This window comes from Doryrhamphus excisus, linkage group LG1 (genome assembly GCF_037039965.1).
Source record: "Doryrhamphus excisus strain RoL-2023G ecotype Guam linkage group LG1, RoL_Dexc_Guam_v1.1, whole genome shotgun sequence".
In the NCBI taxonomy this organism is placed as follows: Eukaryota; Metazoa; Chordata; class Actinopteri; order Syngnathiformes; family Syngnathidae; genus Doryrhamphus; species Doryrhamphus excisus.
In genome coordinates this window covers 689,331-716,356 of record NC_136357.1, presented here as the reverse complement: position 1 = coordinate 716,356, position 27,026 = coordinate 689,331, and the positions used below count along the sequence as shown (strand labels likewise).

At 44.4% G+C, this 27,026-nt stretch overlaps 1 protein-coding gene across 2 annotated transcripts in view; it reads left to right on the top strand.

The window, feature by feature from the left end:
* znf423 (zinc finger protein 423) overlaps positions 1-27,026 on the top strand; it is a 140,065-nt gene that overhangs the window by 39,090 nt on the left and 73,949 nt on the right. The window lies entirely within an intron of this gene.

Below are 27,026 nucleotides of genomic sequence, written 5' to 3'. Positions count from 1 at the left end.
AATGTTTCTACCTTCTTAAAATATTTCCAAAGGCTAGTCTGGAAGGATAACCTCTTCTACTCCCGGATCTCCTTGTAACAGCGCACAGAATCCATGACCCCCCTAGCATAGCTAGGTTGGGATAGGTTACAAATACTCAAAACGATTTTTTTATAATACACATTTGAGTTTCTTACCTTTTTGAATGTGGAAAAAAAAAAGTTTTTCCAATTTTTAACGGTTTGATGTATTTGAAATAGTTATCGTATTTTCTGGACTATAAGTACTGCAAGAAAACCTCCAACATAGTACACTCACATGTTGTTCCTTATTGTTGTTCTGGACACGAGTACTTCCTGTCCCTTCAATGTAACATAACATTACTACACTAGTAAGTAATACTGCGTTACCATAGCCCGACAAATGCATTTTCTCAATTTCTTATGTATGTTTTTACTTCATTTAGCAATGTATATGCTTCAACATAAAGCGTACAATCTATCTGCTATCTGCGTGTATATATCCTAACTATATACGTAGCCTACTATATTTGCCAACTAATTTAAGCTAGGTATGGATAGGTTACAAATACTCAATTTTTTTTTTTATAATACACATTTGAGTTTCTTACCTTTTTGAATGTGGAAAAAAAGTTTTTCCAATTTTTAATGATTTGATGTATTTGAAATAGTTATCATATTTTCTGGACTATAAGTACTGCAAGAAAACCTACAAGAGTGAGAAATAAGATGCCGTCGAACTGTCTGTCGAACATTTGCAGCATTTCTCAATTTCTTTTGCGATGATTTTCTACAAACACACACTTGACTGATGTTTCAAGGCACATAAAATATTGACTTCTAGGGTGATGTAAAATGGAACATACCAAAATAAAGATTGGACCCTCTTCCCGTTCATTAGTAATCAGCAGTAGAACCGTAGGTAAGCTTCAGGGAAATATAACTTCTCAACAAAAAAAGCTACATTTCAAGCACAGCTTTGACCTTGACACAAATGTAGTCAAAAATCGCCAAAAGAGCTATGCCACAGCATAAACGACACAAACTAAAAATACCGTAAAAACGGGGTTACAAGGAATGGCGAGGTGGTAAGGGACAATTTTCGGGAAAATGTTTTAAACGTAATTCTGCCTTTTCATGTTAAACAGGAAGCTGCTTTGTGTTGTTGTTTTTTCAGAGAAGCATATATTATTGAACAAATCATTCAAAATAAATCTCGAAAATTGTCCCTTATTACCCAGTTTTACGGTACATGAAAATAATGTATTTACTAACATAACACCATGAACTACTCACAGTGTTCACTTCTTCCACCTATTATGCTTTTTTCTTTTCTTTTGTCTTGGGAGTGGACCAATCACAGCGATGTGGGCGTGTCCGGAGGTGTTCTGTGGGTGGAATAAATTGAAACAAACGTTTTGGAAAGCCAAGGAATAGGTGCAGATTGTGGAAGATCGAGAAAGTTATTGTGTGTCGCTGCTCTATAGGAGTCCATAACTCATCATTCCATGATGTGACTGAGAGATCACATGCTACATTCCGTACCACATAGCGTTTTTTCCTACCGGTGTGCACGGTAACTAGTTCTCCACCGAGCAAATTGAGGGTTTAAAGTAATTGACGAGAGTGTGTTGGGAACACGGGAACACGGGAACATGGAACGCTGCATTGAGGACCACGTGGAACATAGGAACCCATAATGGCTCATTTTCATGCACTACTTGATAGTTTTTCTACATGCACAAATAGTGTAGTACAGTGTCCCGGCTCCCATTGGAGGTGTTTGCTTTGCTCCGACACGGCGACGTGAGTGATGTCCGTAAGCGAGAAGACGTACGTGGAAATGAGTTAAACGTTGTTCCTGTCTGTCAAAGCAGGAGGGCCCAAACTGGTGATGTCACTGACAGATAGCAAGTCATTAACCCAGCTGGTGGCGTCTTAGATGGTGTGGACGGCGTGTGTGTGTGTGTGTGTTTGTGTGTGTGTGTGTGTGTGTGTGTGTGAGGTGCATATTCGGTAACTTCCGAAGCTATTTGGGAATTCTTTATTAATTGAGCACGCTCAGTCGCTCTTTTTTTTTTTTTACCCTGCTATCCTTTTGTGTTTTTGTCAGGCAGCTTGAAAAATCAAAGGCAAAGCGGAGGAAGAAATAGAAAAGAGGGGAGAAAGGTGGGGGGGGGCAACAGTGGGGGAAGAAATAGAAAAGAGGGCAGGGGGGGCAACAGTAGAGGAAGAAATAGAAAAGAGGGGAGAAAGGTGAGGGGGGGCAACAGTAGAGGAAGAAATAGAAAAGAGGGGAGAAAGGTGGGGGGGGCAACAGTGGGGGAAGAAATAGAAAAGAGGGCAGGGGGGGCAACAGTAGAGGAAGAAATAGAAAAGAGGGGAGAAAGGTGAGGGGGGGGGCAACAGTGGAGGAAGAAATAGAAAAGAGGGGAGACTGGTGAGGGGGGGGCAACAGTAGAGGAAGAAATAGAAAAGAGGGGAGACCGGTGAGGGGGGGGGCAACAGTGGAGGAAGAAATCGAAAAGAGGGGAGACAGGTGAGGCGGGGGGGCAACAATAGAGGAAGAAATAGAAAAGAGGGGAGAAAGGTGAGGGGGGGCAACGGTGGAGGAAGAAATCGAAAAGAGGGGAGACAGGTGAGGCGGGGGGGGCAACAGTAGAGGAAGAAATAGAAAAGAGGGGAGAAAGGTGGGGGGCAACAGTAGAGGAAGAAATAGAAAAGAGGGGAGAAAGGTGGGGGGGCAACAGTAGAGGAAGAAATAGAAAAGAGGGGAGAAAGGTGGGGGGGGGGCAACAGTGGAGGAAGAAATAGAAAAGAGGGGAGAAAGGTGAGGGGGGGCAACGGTGGAGGAAGAAATCGAAAAGAGGGGAGGGGGGGCAACAGTAGAGGAAGAAATAGAAAAGAGGGGAGAAAGGTGAGGGGGGGGCAATAGTGGAGGAAGAAATAGAAAAGAGGGGAGAAAGGTGAGGGGGGGCAACGGTGGAGGAAGAAATCGAAAAGAGGGGAGACAGGTGAGGCGGGGGGGCAACAGTAGAGGAAGAAATAGAAAAGAGGGGAGACAGGTGAGGCAGGGGGCAACAGTAGAGGAAGAAATAGAAAAGGGGAGAAAGGTGAGGGGGGGCAACAGTAGAGGAAGAAATAGAAAAGAGGGGAGACAGGTGAGGCAGGGGGCAACAGTAGAGGAAGAAATAGAAAAGGGGAGAAAGGTGAGGGGGGGCAACAGTAGAGGAAGAAATAGAAAAGGGGAGAAAGGTGAGGGGGGGGCAACAGTGGAGGAAGAAATAGAAAAGAGGGGAGACAGGTGAGGGGGGGCAACGGTGGAGGAAGAAATTGAAAAGAGGGGAGGGGGGGCAACAGTAGAGGAAGAAATAGAAAAGAGGGGAGACAGGTGAGGGGGGGCAACAGTGGAGGAAGAAAAAGAAAAAAGGTGAGGGGGGGCAACAGTAGAGGAAGAAATAGAAAAGAGGGGAGACAGGTGAGGGAGGGGGGGGGCAACAGGGAGGAAAAACATGGTGGAAATGGAGAGCAGGGCTGTTAGTGCAGGGGCCCTTGGGTGACTGGTTGGTCCCCCTGCGGGACATCTCCCCTCTGCTAAGCCCCCACCGTCTGTTGCAACCCGCTGCCTCTCTCTCTCTCTCTCTCACACACACACACTAACACACATGCACACACACACACACACACTGAAACACAAGCACACACCTCCCCGTGTCTGTCGACAGGACAGCAGCTGAGTCCTGTGAGGCCAAGACTCTTATTAAAACCACAGATCACTTTCTACTAGAAGGGAAGGTAGGGGGGGCTTCATGTGGAACTAAATTACAGACCCACTCCTGCACTCTGGCATGACACTTTCTGTGTGTGTGTGTGTGTGTGTGTGTGTGTGGTGTGTGTGTGTGTGTGTGTGGTGTGTGTGTGTGTGTCGTCCAGTAGCTGCAAGTGAATTTTTTTCTAGTCACGCCTTTTTTTTTTTTCCAGTGTCTTTTTGTTATTTTCCCAGTTGGCTTGCATGCTCTTCGCCTTCCCCCCACTGCATTGCCCTCCACCCTCCAAGAGTGTGTGTGTGTGTGTGTGTGTGTGTGTGTGTGTGTGTGCGGGTACCCGGGGGTGGCCTGAAGATTCCTGTGCTAAGCCCTTGGCATACATACAAGTACACACACACAGTAACAGCGTGCAGACACAGCTGGCTGCTGCTCAGGTTTTCCAGGGAGAGAGAGAGAGAGAGAGAGAGAGAGAGAGAAGAAGAAGGTGGGGGGTGTGTGTGTGGGGGGGGGGGGGGGTCATAGCATGCTGTGCGGGAGAAGGGTTGTTGTGGAGTCATTTTTCATCACAGGGTTCATTTTTCACCCCACTTCTTCCACTGACTTCATCGCTCTATTTCTCTTTATCCATCCTCTCCTCCTGCCCCCCTCCCTTGATCCCGCTTTGTCTCTGTTTATCTTCCCTTTTTCCTGTCACCCCCTCCCGGCCATCCTCTCTCCCTTTTTCTCTCTCTCTCTCTTTCTCTTGCACCCGAACTCTTTCCATCCTCATCTCTCGCCATCTCCCTCTCTTTCAGCCTAGTTTCTCCTTTATGAAATATGGATGGCAGCAGTTTTGGGTGCGCTGAGAGGTTTGCAGTTCGGGGGGGGGGGGGGTGAGAGGAAGCGGCAAGGGAGGGAGCAACGAGAGGGAGGTAGCCGCCGTCTCGGCAGACGTGCCTTGTGCATGCACCTAAACACCTCGCTGAGCAATCTGTCAACATGTCAGCAACACATGTTTGGTAAAAAAAAAAAAAGGAGAGAGGAGAGCATGAAAAAGATCTCTCCTCCTCCAGCGGGAGTAATGGCTCCCACCAGGGCTCTGGAAATGCTTTGAATTCAGCAGATTTCTATTGCGGGGTTCTCCCCCGGGGGCATCTTTTTACAATGCCTGCATCTCAGAAATTTGAGCCCGAGGACCCCTAGGGGCGTCCTTTCATAATGCCTGAAAATGTAGGGTTATATTGTGTGCTCTTCCCCATGAGGCTTTTATTAATACCTGTATTCACTGCCGCTGGAAATTACACAGGCGGCGCTGCGGGGGCCCGCGCTCGCTCCAGGAAGGGAGAAAGACTCTGTGGGGACGTTTTCTCTCTTCTTTCTCCCCCCTTCCTCACCTCTTCCTCTGCTACTTCAGCTCTCTTTTCTTTCTTCCTACTTCATGCGATAGCGAAACCAAGAATTTGCCAAAGGACACAAGAAATCAGTGTGTGTGTGTGTGTGTGTGTGTGTGTGTGTGTGTGTGTGTGTGTTGGCACCAGCTCGCCCCCTTGTATTCAGCCCCACTTTGCTCAGAGGAAAAGAAGCACTCAATTAAAAATGTAACTTCCCCTCTTGTTTCCTTCTCATCTTGCCTTTCTTGCTCAGTGTCCTTACGCACCTTGTGTGTAGATCTCGCTCAGGGTAAATATTTGTGGCTGCATGCGGATGTGGACGGATAATCGCTTATGTCAGTCGTCCATGACTGCACGTGTGTGTGTGTGTGTGTGTGTGTGTGTGTAAGAACGACGACACGTCAGCTTCTGTTTCCAAACATTCATTAGAATTTTTCAGCCAAAGGGTTTTGCAGCTTGTCTATGTTTTCCGTCTCTGGGTTTGTGTTTATTGATCAAATATTTACACAGTCAGATTAGGAGATATACATTTACATATCTTTGAATAAATAAATTGCCTCGTCTCCGCAGCCACATTTTCTGTTTAGTTTTCAGATTTGTGTGTTTTGCTCTCACTGTTCCTGTCGTGATGGAACACTTCACCGAATACAACATCGCTTTCTGTCTGGTGTGGTTTTTATATTCTTGTTAGAATTACAGACATCCGGATCCGTTTTTGCATTGTTTTTATTGATCGGCGTTTGGAGGATGCGATTTTTACAGCAGCTTCCATAATATGCTTTGTTTTTGTATATGGCCGGAATGTAAACAAACCATGTCAGCCATGTTGAAGTACGTCTCCGCTCTAAGATTGTGTTCGAAACCGCATACTAACTACTCCATACTTCCATGCCCATACTATCCACACTCTGTACTGCATACTAACTACTCAATACTTCCATGCTCATACTATCCACACTCCGTACCGCATACTAACTACTCAATAATTCCATGCTCATACTATCCACACTCCGTACCGCATACTAACTACTCCATACTTCCATGCTCATACTATCCACACTCCGTACCGCATACTAACTACTCCATACTTCCATGCTCATACTATCCACACTCCGTACCGCATACTAACTACTCAATACTTCCATGCTCATACTATCCACACTCCGTACTGCATACTAACTACTCAATACTTCCATGCCAATACTATCCACACTCCGTACCACATACTAACTACTCAGTACTTCCATGCTCATACTATCCACACTCCGTACTGCATACTAACTACTCCATACTTCCATGCCAATACTATCCACACTGCGTACCGCATACTCAATCCATCAGACAGTATGCAAAGCGTTTACGCTACAGCGTACTACATGATAACCCACGATGCATTGCGCTTCTACTTGAGCCGAAATCGACAGGCTGAAGCTGATTTCACTTTAGCGCTAAACTCTTTAAATACATAACTTTATTGAGATTATTTTTTTTAAATCAGGCGAGAAAGTGACCGTTTATATCCAAATATCCAATTATTTGTCCAAATAACCAACCGTTTCAAATTTCGTTTGGACGAATTCAGCAAAATTTAAGCTAGCCAAAGTGGGCAACGCACTTCATGTTATTTTCACAAAATAAAACACCCCCTTACTTTTCTCATACAAAAAAACCATAGTGATAAATCACTGCTTTTACTTTGAAAACAAGAAGCGAACCAACTCGTGATATATCCTGCTTGACACCGCCGTTTGGTCCATCCTGCTGCTCAGTGTTCGGTCAACGTTTTTTTTTTTTTTTAAGGTGACGTCATGTCGTGTTGCATCCTGGGTAATTTAAGTGTGAGTAGTAAGCTGATGATATATACTCAACATTTCTGGCAAATGCAGTATGTATCCGGGTACTTCTCGTATACTCAAGAATCACATACTTCTAGTGCAGGGGTCAGCAACCTGCGGCTCCAGAGCCGCATGTGGCTCTTCAGCCTCTTTATTGTGGCTCCCTTTGCGATGCTTGAATATTTTTAACACCCGAGTGGGGAAAATGCACGTCTTTTGTAATGAGTTTTAAAAAATCCAACTTTGTCTGAGACCATGAATGCATCCTGAGTGAGTTCTGACTGCTATCCAGTTCAGTACATGAAGAAAAACAAGTAATACTTACCTACAAATCTAAAAAATAAATTCGAGATAATTTAAAAACAGCGGCATGGGAACTTGTTTTTACGTTTACAGTAGTTTACACATACATTTATGTAAGTTTATCTCCAAAACTAGCAAGAGTACTCCAACTCGTCTTTTCTTATCTGAACTACTTTGATACCCCCAAATTCCCTCCAATGTTGTTTTAAACATACTATATGTTTTGCGGCTCCAGGCTATTTTTCTTCAGTGGGCATTGGGTAAAATGGCTCTTTTCATAGTAAAGGTTGCCGACCCCTGTTCTAGTGTATACACACTGCATACTCAAAGAGTTAGTACTCAAAGAGTAGTAGGTAAGTATGCGGTTTCGAACACAGCCAAAAACATGCTAGGTTAATTGCCAACTATGAATGTGAGTGTGAATGGTTGTTTGTCTATATGTGCCCTGTGATTGGCTGGCCACCAGTCCAGGGTGTACCCCGCCTTTTGGCCCGAAGACAGCTGGGATAGGCTCCAGCACCACCCGCGATACTTGTGAGGATAAGCGTTAGAAAATGAACAAATGTTCACAAATCTGTGTCATTCACTCTACGACGCGGCCTTTTATTGTAGCCAACCTGTGGGAACAACCATGCTGTCTAATCAGCATCTGGATATGCCACACCTGCGACATCTCGGCAAAGGAGACCTCGTTATTTGAGAGAAACGTGTTCACAGAAAACAGCTCATGCAAGATGGGAGCAAAAACAAACGCCTTTCTTAAATCTCCAGCGTGAATTCATATATTGGTTATTAATAACCAACATAGTTTTGGGCTTTCTATGAAACTAGCAAAATAGAATGTGAAGAAGCCGCCAGATGACTTCTTTGTGATTTTTACCCGCTCCTTTTTCAATGTGCTCCACTTTTTAGCTTCACGCCGCGCTAACGTGTTGTTAGCACCCGTAGCAGCAGGTGTCACCAAATCTACCAAAATCTCATCTTGGGGACATATTCCACTTTTCTGATAATACAGGACACACTAGTATCAACATTCGTTTCATGTAGTCTAGTCTTTAATATTATTTTGGGAGCTAGCTATATTACTATAGATGATAGCGTATGTCTGGATTCATATCTATACGTGTGCGTGTTTTATGTCTCCGTTAGTGGGTCTGAGGGGCCGGGATGAAGTTGTCATGGGGCCATGAGGGGCCCGTGTGTGTGCAGGGGGTGTCTGGATAATGAGGAACAGGCCATTCCCTTGGATTCCTGCACCCCTGCCAACAACCAAGACCCCCAGAACCTCAAACCCCCTTCTTTTCTTTTTTCTCCCCCCCTCTTGCTGACACCTGGGACTTTTTTTCCTCCCTTTTTCTTCTCCCTCCCAGCTTCTTTTTTTCCTCTCCCTCTCAAGTGGAACACATGTCCCCCCCCCATATTATACATTCTTTCTTTATACCTTCCTCCCCGTTCTTTGTTCACGTCCTTCATCCTTCATACTCATCTTTGGCTCACGAGTCACATGTCATTCTCCTCTCCGGCCCCATGTGTCTGCATCCTTTCCTCCCCGCCTGGAACTCCCTGCTGGGTTCCAAAACCCAAAACTGACCACATCCCCTCCGCTCACCCCTTGACTCCCACCCCCCCTCCCCTTCGCCTCCCTCCGTTCTCTCCCAATCGCCTCTGCTCCCCACTGAGCTGGCCCCAAAGCTCTGATCCTTTCCTCCATGCCCCCAAACCCCCCCGCCGTGCCCTCCCAAGACACACACACACACATACACACACATACACATACACACCCGCACCCTGTGGCGACTGGCCCCAAAGCAGCCCCTGTTTGTGTCCCCCCCGCCCCCCCCTGTTTTTTTTCTCTTCACCTCTGTCTCCCATCCCAGTTTCAGGCATTTCTTTTTATTATGTCCTTGATTTCACTTCTATTAAAACTCATATAATCATTTCATATTATAGTAGTATTTCAGCCTACATAAAAACACCAACATGAACTCTGAAATGGGACATTCAAATGTCTGCGTTCCAAGAAATGAGGTTCAGACAGCCCCCCCCCCCCTCTCTCTCTCTACATGCTTTAATGGCGGTGCAGACAGAGGAAGAGGTAAGCCCGAATTGGGAACTTGGGTTCTTCCAGGCCATACAAAACCATTGATGGTGTTTTTAGTCTCGTTAGACCCGGTTTCCTTTGGACAGGCTGACCGGTTTTACACGTTGGGATATTTTTCCAATCTGGATGCTCTGGCTCTCGGTCTTTTACGGACTAAAGTTTGTTTTTATCCAATTCCTCACAAATCAGCATTTTCGGTCTTGCAAATTTGAATAATTTTTTTGTAAAAAAAACAACAAAAAATTCTCTGAAAATAGACCGCCATGGGAACATTTTCTGCTGGCCTCAAAATAGGCAAGTTCTAACAAGAATAATGGAGGTACATTTCAATAAAACTTGCCAGCACTGAACGGACAGCTTCTAGAAAACACGTCTAACGTCAACATACTGTGATGTCATCACATGCCAGGGGAGGAGACTCTCAAACGAGAAGCTAAAGCTACCTTAAAATGAAGCCTAAGGCTGTTGAACCTGAGCATTTGAAGGACTTTATTCTGCAGACCAGCCTCCATCAGACAGCACATATGTCTGACACAAATGTGCATCATAACAGAAATGTACATGCGCATAATTACAACCAATATTGGGAAAAACCAGACAAGACATTTTGGTAATGGTAATGGTAATGGTAATGGTTTTATTTCATTTGAACATGCATCAGATTCCAATTGAGTGCATCCCATAATCAGTTCCCAGTTCCACATGTCCAAAAGGAGTAGGAAGAAGCAAAGCTTATTAAATCCTACCCCTCCATCTGGTACTTTTACAATCAGTAACTGTTACATTTGTTCACTTCCTGCTTTCCATAATACAGTTTTTTTTTTTTTTTTTGGCTCATCGTTGTGCATTGTTTGATTTCCTTACTCAATCCATTTCACAGTTTGATTCCACATACTGAAATGCTATGGCTAGCATAACGTAGTCCTAGCATAGAAGTGTTTCAAATGTACTTCTTCCCTGAGATCATATTTCTCCTCTCTTGTAGAGAAGTATTGGATGACATTTTTAGCTCATTGCTTATTTTTATCCTTATGCATTATTTTAGCTGTTTGAAGATGAACTATATCAGCAAGTTGAAGTATTTTCCTGACATGGTCTTACATCAGTTTCCAGTTGTCTAAAATCGGGCATCTGTCCGCAGGCCTAGAGTGACACAAAGCCAGAATTTAACATAAAAGTCAATGTATGCTAAGTTTCTCCCCCCCAGGTGAACATGCAGTCATGCACATGCACGGTTTCAGTCATAGACAGTTGTGGCAAAGGCCAGCGTACCGCAGGGAAAGGGCCTATAATAGTTTTAACCCAGCGCTCAGGTGTGACTCGCCTTTGTCCAGCCAAATGTCAGTGAAAAGCACAACTCTGGGGAGAGGGAGAGGAAACCGGATGGAGAAAAAATGGACAAAGTGGAAAGGAAACCGCCATGTGACGTGCTGTTGTCGGGGACGGATTGACCTTCTGCAAAACCAAAACAACAGCACCCAGCGTAGCTGATCAGCCTCTCAATGGAAACATTAAGTCCTAAATAATCAACGTCTTTGTGGACCATCAAGTCTAGAGCTCGAGCTGTGTCTGCCAGGCTGTTTGTCTGGGCACCTGGCAAAGTGGGGGCTGGGAGTCCCGCTCGGCACTGTTCTCTTCCTGCCTCAAGAGCTCCCCGGGGGGGTGGCGGGCCAACTCTGCCAGCCCTCCCACTCCCGTTTCCCCCCCGCTCCGATGCCAAACACACATTCACACACACTGACGTCAGCTGCTCCGGGCCTTCTCCCCTGGGTGCCACCGGGAACCTTTTGTTTCCATCCCCTCCGTTCACTCCCTGCCTCTCCTTCCACCCCTCCTCACTTTCCTCCCTGTCCTTTGTCCCTTGAAATAGCTGTCCTGCTTATTGCCTGATTGGAATTCATTGCACAGTAGGACGTCATCAGGACGTAGGACGTTGACAAGTGTGTTTTCTGTGCATCGTGTCTGCGAGGTGGCCGTAATGTGGACGCGTGTTTGTGCAAAAGTGCAAGAGACCTGTGGACAAAGCGGTTGGTTACAAAAGACTGGAGAAAAAGTTAACCCATATGCAGTAATCCCTCGTTTATCGCCCTTAATTACCGTAGTAATAAGTCAATTTCCACCAAGTATGAATCCTGGAGACATGAAATACACCCAATAGTCACCTTACACCCAACATATTATTACCCAACATATGTAGTACACTCACATGTTGTTCCTTATTGTTGTTCTGGACACGAGTACTTCCTGTGGTGGCTCTTGTCCCTTCATTGTAACATAACATTACTACACTAGTAAGGAATACTGCAATACCATAGCCCAACAATTTCTTATGTATGTTTTTACTTCATTTAGCAATGTATATGCTTCAACATAAAGCGTACAATCTAAAAGGAAAACTGAAAACCTCGAATTTAGCGGGTGACATTTTTTCCCTTCCTAATTTCTACCAAGTTACCTAGCATTGCTCCTGATGAGGCCTTCACCTGTTCACTGTGTGTACTCTAGCTCTAGTTCTAATAATAATTATAATAATCTAATAATAATAATAATTATTATTATTATGTGCTTGTGTCCCTTTTTTCAGGAGCACTTTGTAAACAACAGACCATGTCAAAAAACGAAATTGATAAAACCATCAAAAGGTTGGCTCAGGCCATGATGCCAGGTTGTATGTTGACTTTAAATGAAATACTTTGGAAAGATTGGGCGGGCCGTATTCAAACCGGATGTGGCCCCCGGGCCGTAGTTTGCCCACCCCTGGTATATACCATATTTAAGGTTATGTTTTATCCTTCATAGTTCATGTTGTTCATCACACATCCTGTAGCGATTCATTGACTACGAGAATAATGGTTGGTTGCAGCTTAGTCACGCAAGCGTTGTAGGAAACCCGAGTTCTCCATGTTTGTTTGTCACCAGATAATCGCTGAGGCAGTCGGCATCACAGAAAGACGTACTTTGACATCCATGGTTAATGTGGCCGTATGGAATGTAGCGTATGTGTTTTCAGGGTTATTGTGGTTGTGTTGTGCTGTGTAGTACTATGTGTGTGGTTATGTGCGTTTCTGTTCCCGTCTTCTGGAATTGGGGTTAACAAACAAGAGAATTCCTCCCTCGTCTTCCCTCCTTCCCTTTCCCCTCATGTCTTTAACTCCCCCTCTCTCTCTTTGTCTGTCTTTCTCCAGTGCAAGCGGGATGTCTTGAAATATTAACCAAACTGCTCTTCATTTTTCAAATATGATCGAAAACACACTGTTAAATAAGTCAGGAGTGGGCTCTGCTGGGGAGTGCAGGAAGATGGGGCTTTCAAATAAACAACAAAACAACACAAACAACAACAATGTCGGAATGGAAGGATGGAATGACGATGACGGATCAATCCGGGGAGTGACTGCATCCAATCAATACATCCATCCAGAAGGACCGTGTCTATCGATTTAAGTATGCTTATATATCAGATCCCCGGATTCAGCATTCTTTAACACGTTTTTCACAAAATCACAAAAAGACTGTTTTCTAAGTCGCTATCATTTCTAAATACATGATAATACAAGTACTAAGTACTGAACTCCGCCATTTTTACATGTTCATGCTTTTCTTAGGGTTGTCTGAGACAACACGTTAACGGCAGTAACTCGTTTAGCTAGCGCGACTCTCTCGTCTCTGCTATTATAACTTAATGTCTTTGAACGCAACTCCTCATTGCTAATAAGAACACAGTTTAAAGTATGTCAAATGTTCTGCTACTATTAAAGACACTAAAGTAAAAATGGGCATTTCTGACAAATAATCAGCAAATAATTAGTGATTAATCATGAATAATTTATTTAGAACAGTGATTAACCTGAGTCTTAGTCTTTATATTTTATTAATAATGGCTTTTTTTGTGAGTGTTGAGATTTTTCACTTCCTGGCCGGTCCTTGAACACACCATGTGTGCTGTGACTGGCTACATCAGTTCATCATTCATTAGTATTGAATACTTATACATTTTTATACTTGAAATGAGCGCGGCACGGCGGTCGAGTGGTTAGCGCGCAGACCTCACAGCTAGGAGACCAGGGTTCAGAGTCCCTGAGACCAGGTTTTCTCCGGGTACTCCGGTTTCCTCCCACATTCCAAAAACATGCTAGGTTAATTAGCCGCTCCAAATTGTCCATAGGTATGAATGTGAGTGTGAATGGTTGTTTGTCTATATGTGTCCTGTGATTGGCTGGCCACCAGTCCAGGGTGTAGAAGACAGCTGGGATAGGCTCCAGCACCCTCTTCCGCGACCCTGTTGAGGAAAAAGCGGTAGAAAATGAATGAATGAATGAACAAGTATTTCAGGCATATTTGGCAAATGGTGATCCAAAATCAGAAGTGAACGTCAACATCAAGCAAGCAGGCAGACTGGGGGGGCGGGGGCTTGAGCTCTGTGTTACAAATGTGTTACGAATGTACATTTTTATGGGCGTACCAATTATTACGGCAGGTAGGCATGACACATAACTCCCGTCCGTCCAAAACCAGGTTTTGACATTTGTCATCCTTGGGCTTTTACTTGAGTTTTTGCTTTCTTGCCAGCTCCGATGAGAGCAGTCGAACCGGAGAATGGCCCAACACTGCGCTTTGTGTTCTGGGGGCAAGTGCACGTGTGCGTTGAGGGACCGTTCTTCACCTCCGCGGTGCTGCAAGTGGCCGCATGGACGCTCCAACTTCATCTGCTGGCTTCTTTCTTTAGGTGGATTTGAGGCCAGTGCTCATTGTTGCGGGGGTGTGCATGATGGCGGACTTTAGGGGTTTTGGGTGGGAGGCTAAGTGGGCATCCCCCCCGCCCCCACCGCCCCCCGCTCTCCCTTGTCAGCTGCCAAAACATGCGGCCTGCGAATAAGCAGATAAAATTGTGTGTGCGGATACGAGTAAAGAACTCTTCAGTCTTGGGTCCGGAGATACGCGTCGGTGTTTGTTATACATTTTGAGTAGATGTGGGTATTTGTCCTCTGTTGGGGAGTTTGTCCTCTGAGAGTACGGTTTGTGGTGAATGCAAGAAGGGATGCGGGGGGCTGACTGCTCGCCGACTGATAAGGGTGGGGGTTTCGTATTAGCGCCATGAAGCGACGGTGAATAGTTTAGCCATGCATAGCACAAACGCTGACCGCTCTCTCTCAGCCAGGTTGACCACAAGTTGGGGAAACCTTGACGAGGCTGTTTTCAAAGTCCATTAGGAGATTCACATGCATGAACAAATAAAGTAGATCCCCGCTATTTGCAGGGGTTACCCTCCAAGATCACCAGCGAGCAATTGAGACACCCGAACAAATGTATATTAATTGTTGACACGTGCATCGCTCCAACTTCCTCACCCTTAATAAACACATTTAAAGCATATCGTGTATAGTCGGTGCTCACCACGAATGTAAGACGCTCGATCACATCCGCGGTGTAACCTTTAGCCTGGTCGTCAGGCTAGCAGTCTGGGGAAGAAGCGCTTGCCTGTAACCACTTCCAATAATATATTCGCTTGTGTTGACTGAGGCAAGTTCTGTCGACGCTAGTCCTTTCGTAGCCAAACATACTTTAGCATCTCATAGCACTCAACTATAGTGCAGTCAAGGACGCCAAGCAGAGTTCGGAATGTAAGACATTAGCACTGAAGCTTGAAGACACAAACATGCTATCCACTATCAGTGGTAAATGTACAGTATGATGTACGGTGAATAAGGTGTAAGAAAATATCGTTTTGGCGATATGTCGCGATACTTTGTTCCACGATACTGTATCGATATTAAAAAGTATGATGTCCATATTTTTATCCAGCACATAACAGCCGCCCCTGCGGCGTACAAGACTGAAGTGTGGACACATTTTGGATTTCTACACAAAGTAGCACTACACAAAGTGCAGAAATGGACAAAACCAATGTCGTTTGTAAAATGTGTCATGTTTCCCGAATACTTTATTCAGGAAACACGGGAAAAATCTGCGAGTCCACTTAGCGAGACACCATGAGGACCTGCCGCTAGCAAGCAATGCCAAGGTCCTTTTGTATACTACAAAAGTAGTACTGTGATATTGCAGGTATTTTGTTTTTGCTAACAGTATCGTGTTACGTAACCTATCGCCAGATTCCACACCCCTAACGGTGAATGGAGCGACCAACAGGCTTCCGTAGTCGGGGACACTGGCCTGGAAGTGAGAAGCCAACAAGAGTTCAAAGTCCAATATCGAGCTTTTGTTGTGATTCGGTGCTTTAGAATTCAAATACATGAAAGCCAAATTGAGAAAAATGCATCTCTTCAGGGGGAAAACAAGCGCAATACCATCCACTGACAAATACACAATCAAGTACTCAATGTACCGTCTTCATTCCATACCCCAAACTTTGTGGAAGGCCCCCTCCTGTCCGTGTGGGCATGTTCAAACTGGCAAAGAACTCAATCCTTCAAACAGTTTTGTATGAACCAGAACAGACATTGTCCGCCAGGACCTCTCTCAGGTTCCAACGTCTGCGACCTCTGACCTCACAGATCAAAAATTCCCACAGACACTCTTCAAAATCTTGTAGTCTGTCTTCACGGACTGTGGACTATAGCTGCAGACAAGGAACCAACTCCCAGTGCTGGGTTCTTTCAAGTATATATATTTATATATGTATATGTACTGTGCGCTTGTGACATCCCATACCATACCATCCCCATAACGGCCTGTCCATGCCAGCTGCGTTTACTGTTCAATGCCCAGCAGCCTTGGAACTAGCGAAGCACGTGACCATACCTTAGCAAACACGGCCTCCTTAATGACGCAACCTTGTAAACCCATTGAGCGTTAAATCTACCCACACAGTCGCCGGGTTTTGCACAATGTTTTGCTAATGTCCCTCCTGCTCGCTTCCTGCCTCCCCAACCCACACATTCACAGCCTAATACGTCCGTTCAAGTGGCATAATGTGATTGTCTTTCCTGATATAATAATAGCCCCCATTAGTCGTTAATTATTCATGTTTTAGTCATACAATCCAAGTTAACGGTTCAAACATTAGTACATAATAAAACTCCAGAGGCTATGCTTTTAATTTAATTCCACCGTTTAAATTAATTTTGGGGCATGCTTGTGCTTTTCGCTTGCTCCTCCGCAGAGAGGAGGGGGGCCGACCGAGGGAGAGAGAGCGATGGTGGTGGATGGAGGAAGGGAATGATAGAGCCACGGATCGGAATTAATAGGAAAAGTTCAATGCTATTTTCCATGTAAAATAACATCAGCGAGTCCACTGGCCCGAATATATCATATACAGGACTCGACAATAACGATGTACCGATGGCCCGGGGCAAGTTAAAACAAGTAAATCCAATCAGTGATATTCCCGTCGGGAATGCACTTTGGCATGCCATACTGCCAAGAGTTTTTTTAAAAGCGGTTCTTGTTGGGTGTTGGTAAAACACGGACCGCGTAATTCCGGTGGTAATTTGCAAACCAATCCTTGCAAATCTTGAAATGGACCAATCAGAATCCTTTATTTAGACCCATACCCATTCTTGTTCGCGATCAACCAATCAGCAATGGTTTGACTAGGAAAACATCTATCATGGCGTCCCTGCCAACATGGTCTAATTCTTCAACACCTTGTGAAGGAAACAGCAAAAAGTGATGAAGCAGTGCCTCCTAAACAAGTATTTTATTAGCGGCAGCAAATCAAATGATGGCACAGGTGAGTGAATCACATTGCTGGGACAATTTGAAGTGGTCCCAATGAAACACCACCCATTAGATCCAATACCAAGTGCTGATTTTGCACAAGCTACAAAATCTAGCGCTTCCATTTCTCTGTGGATTTTTATCACCTTTGCTTCACAAATTATTGTTTGACCGTTGAGCATTTTTTTCTGGATGAAAAACACTTTACTAGTACACAAATGTGTCTATTCAATAATGTTTCATTGTGGTGCACAACTTATGAAAGTGCCTAGAAGTCTCTTGACAATCCAGATTTCCATGCAACGTCATGATCTATGGAGGAAAACAACCACAAGAAATGATCATCATTTCATCTTTATTTCAGATTCTCATGTGATGCCAAAAAAAAAATTATGATATCATTATGGCAGTCTTTTCATTTTCCATGGGGCAAGTTGGGGCAAGTAGTTCTCACCTTAAGGATTCCCCATGGGCAAGTCATTTTTGTTTTCAATAATATAATCATATTTATATTTTAAACACATGCTACCTAAAGATGAACTATGCTAACATGCACATGTCAATCAAGATATTCATGTTTTTTTCCACAGTTGCGTACCCTGGTGTAATTTGGTGTAATTTGGTGTAATTTGGTGTTTGACTCCTACTGTAGGTCCCGTGCCGCAGCACCAGGTGGCAGCGATGCTCCTGTCAGATTTTCTAGCAAGGAAGTTGTGGGGCCTTTTGTGTTGTGGGGAAGTTGTCGGTCTTCTTTCAGTAAAAGTGTGTGTCCACGCACTGCCGCCTACGGTGGCTGACAAGGGCAAACGTGCGACACAGCACTTTAATTTGCAGCGTTGTGTGTCTTTTATGTCGTTTGTGTGCTTTTCTGTATTTGGCTACTGTACCCAATCCCTCGCTTATGATGACTCGATATAATAAAGATGGCGTCCTGTCTTTGTTGTGTCAATTTGCAGAGGCCGTTAAGGCAAATTGTGTTAATTTGTGGACATGCTTAAGAATTTACCCAGCCTTTAGTTTGTGTTTGAAGCCAGTGTTAAGAGTTGGGGTCCCACCACAATCAGCTTTTCTGCTGTGGTGACCGACCAGTCAGTGGTCTCCATTGATGTGCACCCCTCGGCCATCGACCCTCCCCACCCCACTGTGTTTGCGTCTTGATGTGTTCGCTCCATTGTGCCTGCTTCATTGCCCCACGCACACGGGACTGGAGCACATCCACCCAGCCGTCTTTTCATATTTCGCTTGGAATGATTTGAATTTGTTACCATTTTCAACATGGCCATGTCTCCGTCACATCATCAATGGGCGTCCGTGGCGGATCTGACCGCGCCACACATGCACTTCAACTTGGCAGATGTAGCTTGCAATTATGGGACCCCCTGTCCTCCCTCTCCTTCCCTGCCCTGCTGACCTTTCCACACTTTGATCTGATTCATGTCACCGCCGCACACACACCCACTTCCACACACACACACACACACACACACTTAAGTCCTAAACCCATCTTTGTTTCTGTCCATACATCCCTCCCTGTGTGTGTCTGAGCACTGGTCTTTGTTGGGGCCAGTGTGGGGTCTTTCATTCACCCGGGAGCCTTTTTTTCCAGACAGTTGTTTTTAAACGTCTCCGTCTCCAACGTCACATTGGACTTGATACTCGGGGATTATTCCCTTCCCGAGCCGCCTTGATGGCATATGTTGGGCCTCCTCGTCGGCAAAACGGTCCATGATGTCAACAGCTTTACACGGAGTTAACATGTGGAGCGTGTGAAAGTAACATACATGAACAGTTAACAGATTTCTGCACAAGTCATATCACTACGCCGCTCTTTTTGTTGTCCATGCGAATATCGATGCAGTGCTCTATAAAAACATTAAGTGTATCTAATAGACATTTCCCAGTCAAAATTCTGGATTTTTTTTTCCCCTGAATCGGGTCTCACAGGCGCTTGTCTCACACCAACTTGTGCTAGCTAAATTCAAAAAGGAAACCAGGCAACATGTCAATAACCGTGCGACCGTTACTGTAACTGCATGTATTTAAATGGATTACCCCCCAGGGTAAAGCAACTTGAGTTTCAAGTTGAGACTCAAGTTGACTCAAGACTCATGAGTGATCAGTGAAGACTCGAGTTCACTGATCACGGGCGCTCTAAGAAAACTCGACTTTCACTGACTTACGTGTTTTCAATGAAGACTCGAGTTCACTGACTAAGTTCACGGACAAAGACTCGAACGCCATTAGCACCATTCTTTGCTGACTCACCGGTGCAGGACTTCGGCCGAAGACAGCTGGGGTAGGCTCCAGCACCCAGGCGATGAAAAAAGCGGTAGAAAATGAATGAATGAAAAATCGACATTTCAATGAGTGTATCAATTACTCAAGGCTGCACGGCGGGCGAGTGGTTAACACACATGCCTCACAACTAGGAGATCAGACTTCAATTCCAACCTCGGTTACTCCGGTTTCCTCCCACATTCCAAAAACATGCTAGGCTAATTGGCCACTCCAAATTATGAGTGTGAATGGTTGTTTGTCTATATGTGCACTGTGATTGGCTGGCCACCAGTCCAGGGTGTACCCCACCTGTTGCCCCAAGACAGCTGGGATAGGCTCCAGCACCGCCGCGACCCTTGTGAGAATAAGTGGTAGAAAATGAATGAATGCTATTATAATAAATAATATTTAGTCATACTAACGACTTTATTGGTAGATTCTTTCAGACAACTTGCCTTTGTTTTTTTTTTTTTTATCCTTTCAGTTTTGCCCTTCATGCCTTTCTGGTTGTCATTAGTCCGCCTTCATCTCTCTTCCTTTTAATCTCTGGCCGTCCTTGACCCTCAGCTGGTAATATCAGATCTCTCCCGGGAGCCAAAGCTTTATTGCATGAGTAATTATTCTATGCAACACACGGTCCAGGTGGCAAAAAAGCAACACAATCGAGACTCCTTAGTGGAATTGTGGGCGTGATCGTGAGACCGCATCACAGAATGTCTTACATGTGGTTGTAGTTTTGGACCGGGACTGGTCTACGTTTTTCAAACATTTTGCTTAGATTATTTTTCCATGTATCATTTTCAAATGTTCTTATTCTACCATTGATGTTGGATGTGTATCATGTGCGTTATGCGCTGTATGTGGTTGTGATGTTTATTATTTATTACTTTCAGCATATAGCCTATGAGCGCCAATCCCAGTGTGCATTCTCTCTTGCCGTCTGTGCCCCTAATCCCTGAATGTGCCACTAATGGCAGGTCCAGGTGTTCTGCTCTGCTTCCCCTTTCCCCCGGGAACCACTCTTTAGTGTGTGTGTGTGTGTGTGTGTGTGTGTGCGTGTGTGTGTGTGCATGAATTCCACTCACGGGGGGTTTACGAGTTGTGACTAGGGGGCTGTCCAGGCTCCTATCCTCCAGAAGGGAAGGGAGGGGAGAGGAATGGCAGGCTGGAGGTACCCGCCTCTCGCAGCTTGCTTTCTGGGTTCCCCTGAGCACAAGACCCCCCTCTGTGATGCTCCCCCGGGTCTTCTGAGCCTCATTGCCTTACCGCCTGTCTCTCATCCCCGCTCATTTTTTATTCTCATCACTCTCAGCAGCCTCATCACGGGAGTTTATGTTCCCGCATTGCATCAGGCTTTGGTGGCCAGAGGAGGAGAAAAGCTCAGGAAATTTCCTTTGCATGTTGGTTGTATTTATTCAGGCAAAAATGGGTTTGTTTATTTACCTGCGCGCATATGCGTGTAACTGCATGTTTATGTTTTGAAAAGCGAGCTCCAGCTGCCCGCATCATTTATTTATAGCCCCCGTTTACACGTAGGTTAATGAGGAAGGGCTGCTGTTGGTGTCGGAGTCATCCATTCAAACCACGAGGTCCACTTCCTGTCGACCAATACGCAAATTGATTAGTAGCATGATCTTCCACAATGCTAATGATGTATTGCCATTCACGGGGCAGCGCTTCAAATGTAACACAGCTGGTATTATTCATCAACCTGCGCATTATTGCAGCCGAGCGTAACCATCTGTGACTACTTGTGTAAACATCCAGGGGCCTCCTTGTGTGCGACGCCGCGTTTTATGTGCACGTGCCACTCAGGTGAACGTGTTTCTAGGCTAGCGAGCGCTCTGTCATTCCACCAAACCTCATTCTTATAAATAGATGATATCGCCGACAGCAGTCGTAGCGCACAGTGTGACCACATCATTGTGCGCGTGTGTGTGCGTGTGCGTGTGTGTGTTTACCTTCATGCAAGCCTGTGTCCATATGCGGTGTTTATGTGTGCGTTGGCATGGTGTTGTTGTTTATCTAACACTCTGCCTGACAGCTGGTTCTCATTTATGAGCGAACAAACAGCAGACAAGATGGACGGAAAGTGGGACAGCGAGTGATGAGGAATTTGTCATCAAGGGAATAGAACCACTGACCCTTTTTAGGTGCTTTGCGATTGCTGCCCCGACCGCTGGCGATGGCAGGAAATAAGTCACACATCACACTAAAGGGTCGATGAGTAAGACGGGGAAATTGCGCCGACGGAGAGTACGGAACTGCAACTTTTTGGTTGTTTAAAAACAATTTTGGCCGTAGAAAATAATAGAAGTACAAATAACCACGTCATAGAAAATAATAGAAGTACAAATAACCACGTCATAGAAAATAATAGAAGTACAAATAACCACGTCATAGAAAATAATAGAAGTACAAATAACCACGTCAGAAAATAATAGAAGTACAAATAACCACGTCATAGAAAATAATAGAAGTACAAATAACCACGTCATAGAAAATAATAGAAGTACAAATAACCACGTCAGAAAATAATAGAAGTACAAATAACCACGTCATAGAAAATAATAGAAGTACAAATAACCACATCATAGAAAATAATAGAAGTACAAATAACCACGTCATAGAAAATAATAGAAGTACAAATAACGCCGTCATAGAAAATAATAGAACTACAAATAACCACATCATAGAAAATAATAGAAGTACAAATAACCACGTCATAGAAAATAATAGAAGTACAAATAACCACGTCATAGAAAATAATAGAAGTACAAATAACCACATCATAGAAAATAATAGAAGTACAAATAACCACGTCATAGAAAATAATAGAAGTACAAATAACCACGTCATAGAAAATAATAGAAGTACAAATAACGACGTCATAGAAAATAATAGAAGTACAAATAACCACGTCATAGAAAATAATAGAAGTACAAATAACGACATCATAGAAAATAATAAAAGTAGAAATAACAACGTCACCTTCTCTGGCCACCTTTAGCCTGGTTGTCATGCTAGCAGTTAGCAAATGAAAGAAGGTGTTTTTCCGAGCCGCCTCTACAGTACATCTCGTTGTAATTCCAGTTCCGACTTATCATAGATAATAAATATATTAATTTGCGTTCACCTCACTGCAAGTCCGGAGGTTAGCTAGCGCTAACGTAGCCAAATATACTTTTCCTTCTCACAGCATATGGTGCATTCAATGATTGCCAAACAATGCTTGACAAAAAAGATAAAAAGAATGTGTTTTATATGTTTTTTTTATTTAAATTTTATTTTATTTAGTTTTATTTTATTTTAGTTTTATTTTATTTTATAAGTTTACAAGGCTGGGAATGCTGAAATTTGCGGGACCCATCGACCATTTTGCAGTAGGATATACACAAGACCCCCATCCTTAGCCCCCTGCCCCCTAACCTTCTGCCCTCAAACTACCCCCCCACAAACACACACTACCCATATGGAGCAGTTGGCACCCAACAGCATCCAAAGCAGCCGGACCCTTTCCCAGGGCAGAAGGTGAGGGTCCCCACTGCCTGCATAGTGTGTTTGTTTGTCCATCCATGGTATCCTCAAGGGTTCAAGCCCCGGACAGACCGCGTTACCATTTCTTTTGCCACACATATGTAGCGTCTGTCCCAACTGACTGCACCCCATGTGACCTACAAGGATGGCACTGATTCACATACAGCATGTAGGTCTACGTAACGCTGGAATGAACATCTCTTCATGTTTTTTGCACTTGTCAAAAAGGATAGCGGTGGTATGCTGGAGCCTATCCCAGCCGACTGGGCGAGAGGCAGGGCAGGCCCCAGGACTGGTGGGCCGCCATTGGCAGGGCACATATGAACATATATTCCCATATATATTCCCATATATTCCCATATATTTCCATTAACTACGGACAATGGAAAGCGGAGCACGCGGAGAAAAGGCGAGAACATGCAAACTCCACCCACAGATTTCCCGACGGACATCGGAACCCGGATCTCCTGCCTGTATCAGTGACCCCCTATTCTTTTTCCGGAACAGAAAGCCTTTTTTACAATTCCATCCCACTTTCCGCAACAGGTCGTTTCAAGCAAACAATCTGACTGGTCAAATAAACCTTCCCGCTGTGCAATTCTCATGATGCATAGCAACCAATAAGCTGTGCTTGACTTATCAGTTGCCATGCCAACTCACACGATAACCACAGAGCAATGCAGGTAGGGCTGTTTTTTTCTTTTCTTCCATTATTTCAGTCACGTCAACTCTTTTGAACCCCATCAGCCTCGCTACAATGATTTTTTTAACACATTCACAGCGCAGATGAAGCAGAGTAACAATGATGAGCGTGTTCAGGGCCGACCAGTTGTTGTCCGCGCTCGCCGTGAGCAGCCTGGGGCAATCACAGGAGTCCCGGGGAGCGGCGGAAGGTCGAGGGTGAAGGGTGCAGGGATGGGAGGTCAGCGGAAGACTCGTGGATGGAGGCGGCGTTCTGGTTAGCGGCCTGGCGACAAGATGGAGCCACTGGGGAGCGGGAACAGTTAGGGTCAAATTGGCCAAACTAAGTGATGCTAAATTCTTTTCTGTAGCGCATCATCACGAGTAAATGATTAAAATAGTGATTGTTTGTTTGCAGACTAATATTTGTCCAAATATGCAATTTTAAACCAATTGTACATGTCTTTTTTTTGGACGAAAGTAAGCATTTTCAAGCATAAAAAAGGATCAAGGAACCAAAATATGAGGCATTCAGAAGAAATACTGTACTCACACGTTGAAATACTCAGATCTGGGTATCTACTATATCTACTATACTATACATATATACTATATATATATCTACTATAGCTACTATACTATACGATACCTACTGGCTAATACCAGTTTAAAAGTTACTAGTGTTGTTTATGTCAAGAGCAGGGGTTGGCACACTGCGGCCCGTGAGCCACGTCAGGCCTGCCAAGCACCCTAATCCGGCCCACTGGGCATTCTACAATCCCCATGCCAAAAAAGCCACTCGGATATCCCCGCCGCAAGGCATGCTTGGGAGCCTTTTGCCGTGTTTGCCGCGTTTTTGCTTGCAGCAAAATACGCTGAGGTCATCAGAGAAGTAAACAAGTAGTTACCCTACTCTTGATATCCGATGTTTTCTTGTTCGTTATTAGCATTATTGCAGCTGGACTACCCAGCATGCCTTGCGGGCATTTGGAAAGAACCGTTTTAATTTATGTTTGGCGCTTAGTTGTTGTTGTTTATCACCCACTTAGTCGTAGTAGGTGGATTTTTCCTTTTGTTGCACCGTGAGCAAGTATGTTGTTCTGTTTGATGGCCCCGCCACCAATTTCTTTAACCAAATGTGTCCCGCACCTGGTCTAGAGGACTCTATTAACGTTGAAAACTTTATTTAGAAGGTTTTAAACATGATTCCATGTCGGGGATTAAAGTATTTTGTTTCTAAATAAGGAATCCTATTTTGTGGAAATTCTCTAATCCCTTTCGGGTCTGGAATCGATTAACTGCAATGACTTCATTGTCTCCCTACTGTGGAGTTACTGTCTTTTCGCATGCAATATGTCGCCCCCACCCCCAGCCCCCCCAACCACCCCCTTGCCGTCCAGGCTGAGACACCGGGGTGAAGGCCAGCACCAGTAGGGGAGACTGTTGGAGGGACGGATGGAGTGCTGTAATGAGTCACAACATGAAAGCTGACAGAGGGAGGGGGGCAGGGAGGTAGCAGGAGAGGGATGAAGACAGAAGAGGAGAGGGACTGCCGAGGACAGAGGGAGGGATGACGTGCAAGGAGACTGCAGAGCGAGAGATAAAGCGGGAACAGAACACTTGGGGCCCCGCCGGCCTCCACTTTGCTTCTCTCGTTGGTTTCGTTAGCAAAATAAGAAGATGAAAAAAAAAGGGGGGGTGGGGGGTGAACGGCATACATCAACCAACCCTTGCACCAACCACCCCCCCATCTCCACCTTTTTGCATCCCTGCAAAAAGATACAACATCCATCCAACCTTAATGTCCCTCCTCTCGAGGTTTCTTCTACAATTTAACTTTTCCCCGAAATTTCCTCCTCTCCCACCCCCGCTCCTCCTTCCCTCCCCGTCTCCCAACTTCTTCTCCCAGTTTGCCACTCGGCCTTGTCTTGCCAGGTCCCCTCGTGGCCGACTGACAAAGGCGCCGTTAAAAAGCCGTGTGATCCTCCATTTTAGCGCCAGCCACGCTAGTCAGAGGATTAGGGCTCTTTAATGACGCTAATCTCCCCTCCCATTCTGTCTCTACATCCCCCCCGCCCCACCCTCCAAAAAGTCATGTCTCCCTCCTGCTCTGACCCAATCTCCCCGAGAGTTCAGTCCCTTTCGTTCTTCACATCTTACTTCCTCTGACTTTCCCAGCTCGCAAACACGGAATTCTCACCCAGTCGCACCGTCTTCAAAGGAGTCGTTTACTCCGTCTGATTCGCTTTCGTGGCAGATCTCTTTTGTGGCACATGCCGTCTTTATCATTCGTTTTCTTTGGCCGTAATGAGCAAACATCAACAGCAAAAATACTGAGACAAATTAAAACACAACTGACAACATTAGCATCACAGCGGGTTTGACTGGTATTGATGAAATATGTCAACTCAAGGTCAAACGGGTTAATTGTTTGACTAAAAAGATGATTAATTTGCCTATTTTTACCAATAGTCAGATGCCAGTACAAGCATTACTTACATCAAGCCACTTGAACATAGAACATAGAAACATAGAACATAGAAACTGTCTAATAACGATGGTTTTTAGTGTGTGTCAAAAATGGCCGATTTGAGGTTGACTTCAGATATTTCATCCTTCCACTTAAATATCATGGACTTCCATTAAATATCTATAGTCATTAATTTATAGAATTTATTTAAGACTGCATATAATTCTACCTGCTACCTGAATGTCGGCTTTGTTTACCATGTGACAGAGCACATTTTTAGCATTTTTTTCTGTCAAATAAATAGTTATTTAGATGTAAAACCACCCTTTTTGTGGTGTTTTATTTACAACATTCACGACTTCTAGGGGAAAAAAATGCTTCAAAAATTCTGCACAATAACCGTGCAATAAACTGTGCAATAACTTTGCAATAAACCGTGCAATAAACTATGCAATAAACTGTGCAATAACCGTGCAATAAACTGGGCAATAAACTATGCAATAACTGCAATAAACCATTCAATAAACTGTGCAATAACTGTGCAATAAATCATGCAATAAACTATGCAATAACCATGCAATAACGTGCAATAAACTATGCAATAACCGTGCAATAACTGTGCCATAAACTGTGCAATAATTGTGCAATAAATCGTGCAATAAACTATGCAATAACCGTGCAATAACGTGCAATAAACTATGCAATAACTGTGCAATAAACTGTACAATAACTGTGCAATAAATCGTGCAATAACCGTGCAATAAACTGGGCAATAAACTATGCAATAACTGCAATAAACCATTCAATAAACTGTGCAATAACTGTGCAATAAATCATGCAATAACCGTGCAATAACTGTGCCATAAACTGTGCAATAATTGTGCAATAAATCGTGCGATAAACTATGCAATAACCGTGCAATAAACTATGCAATAACCGTGCAATAAACTGTACAATAACTGTGCAATAAATCATGCAATAAACCGTGCAATAAACTTCTTTTGTATTTGAA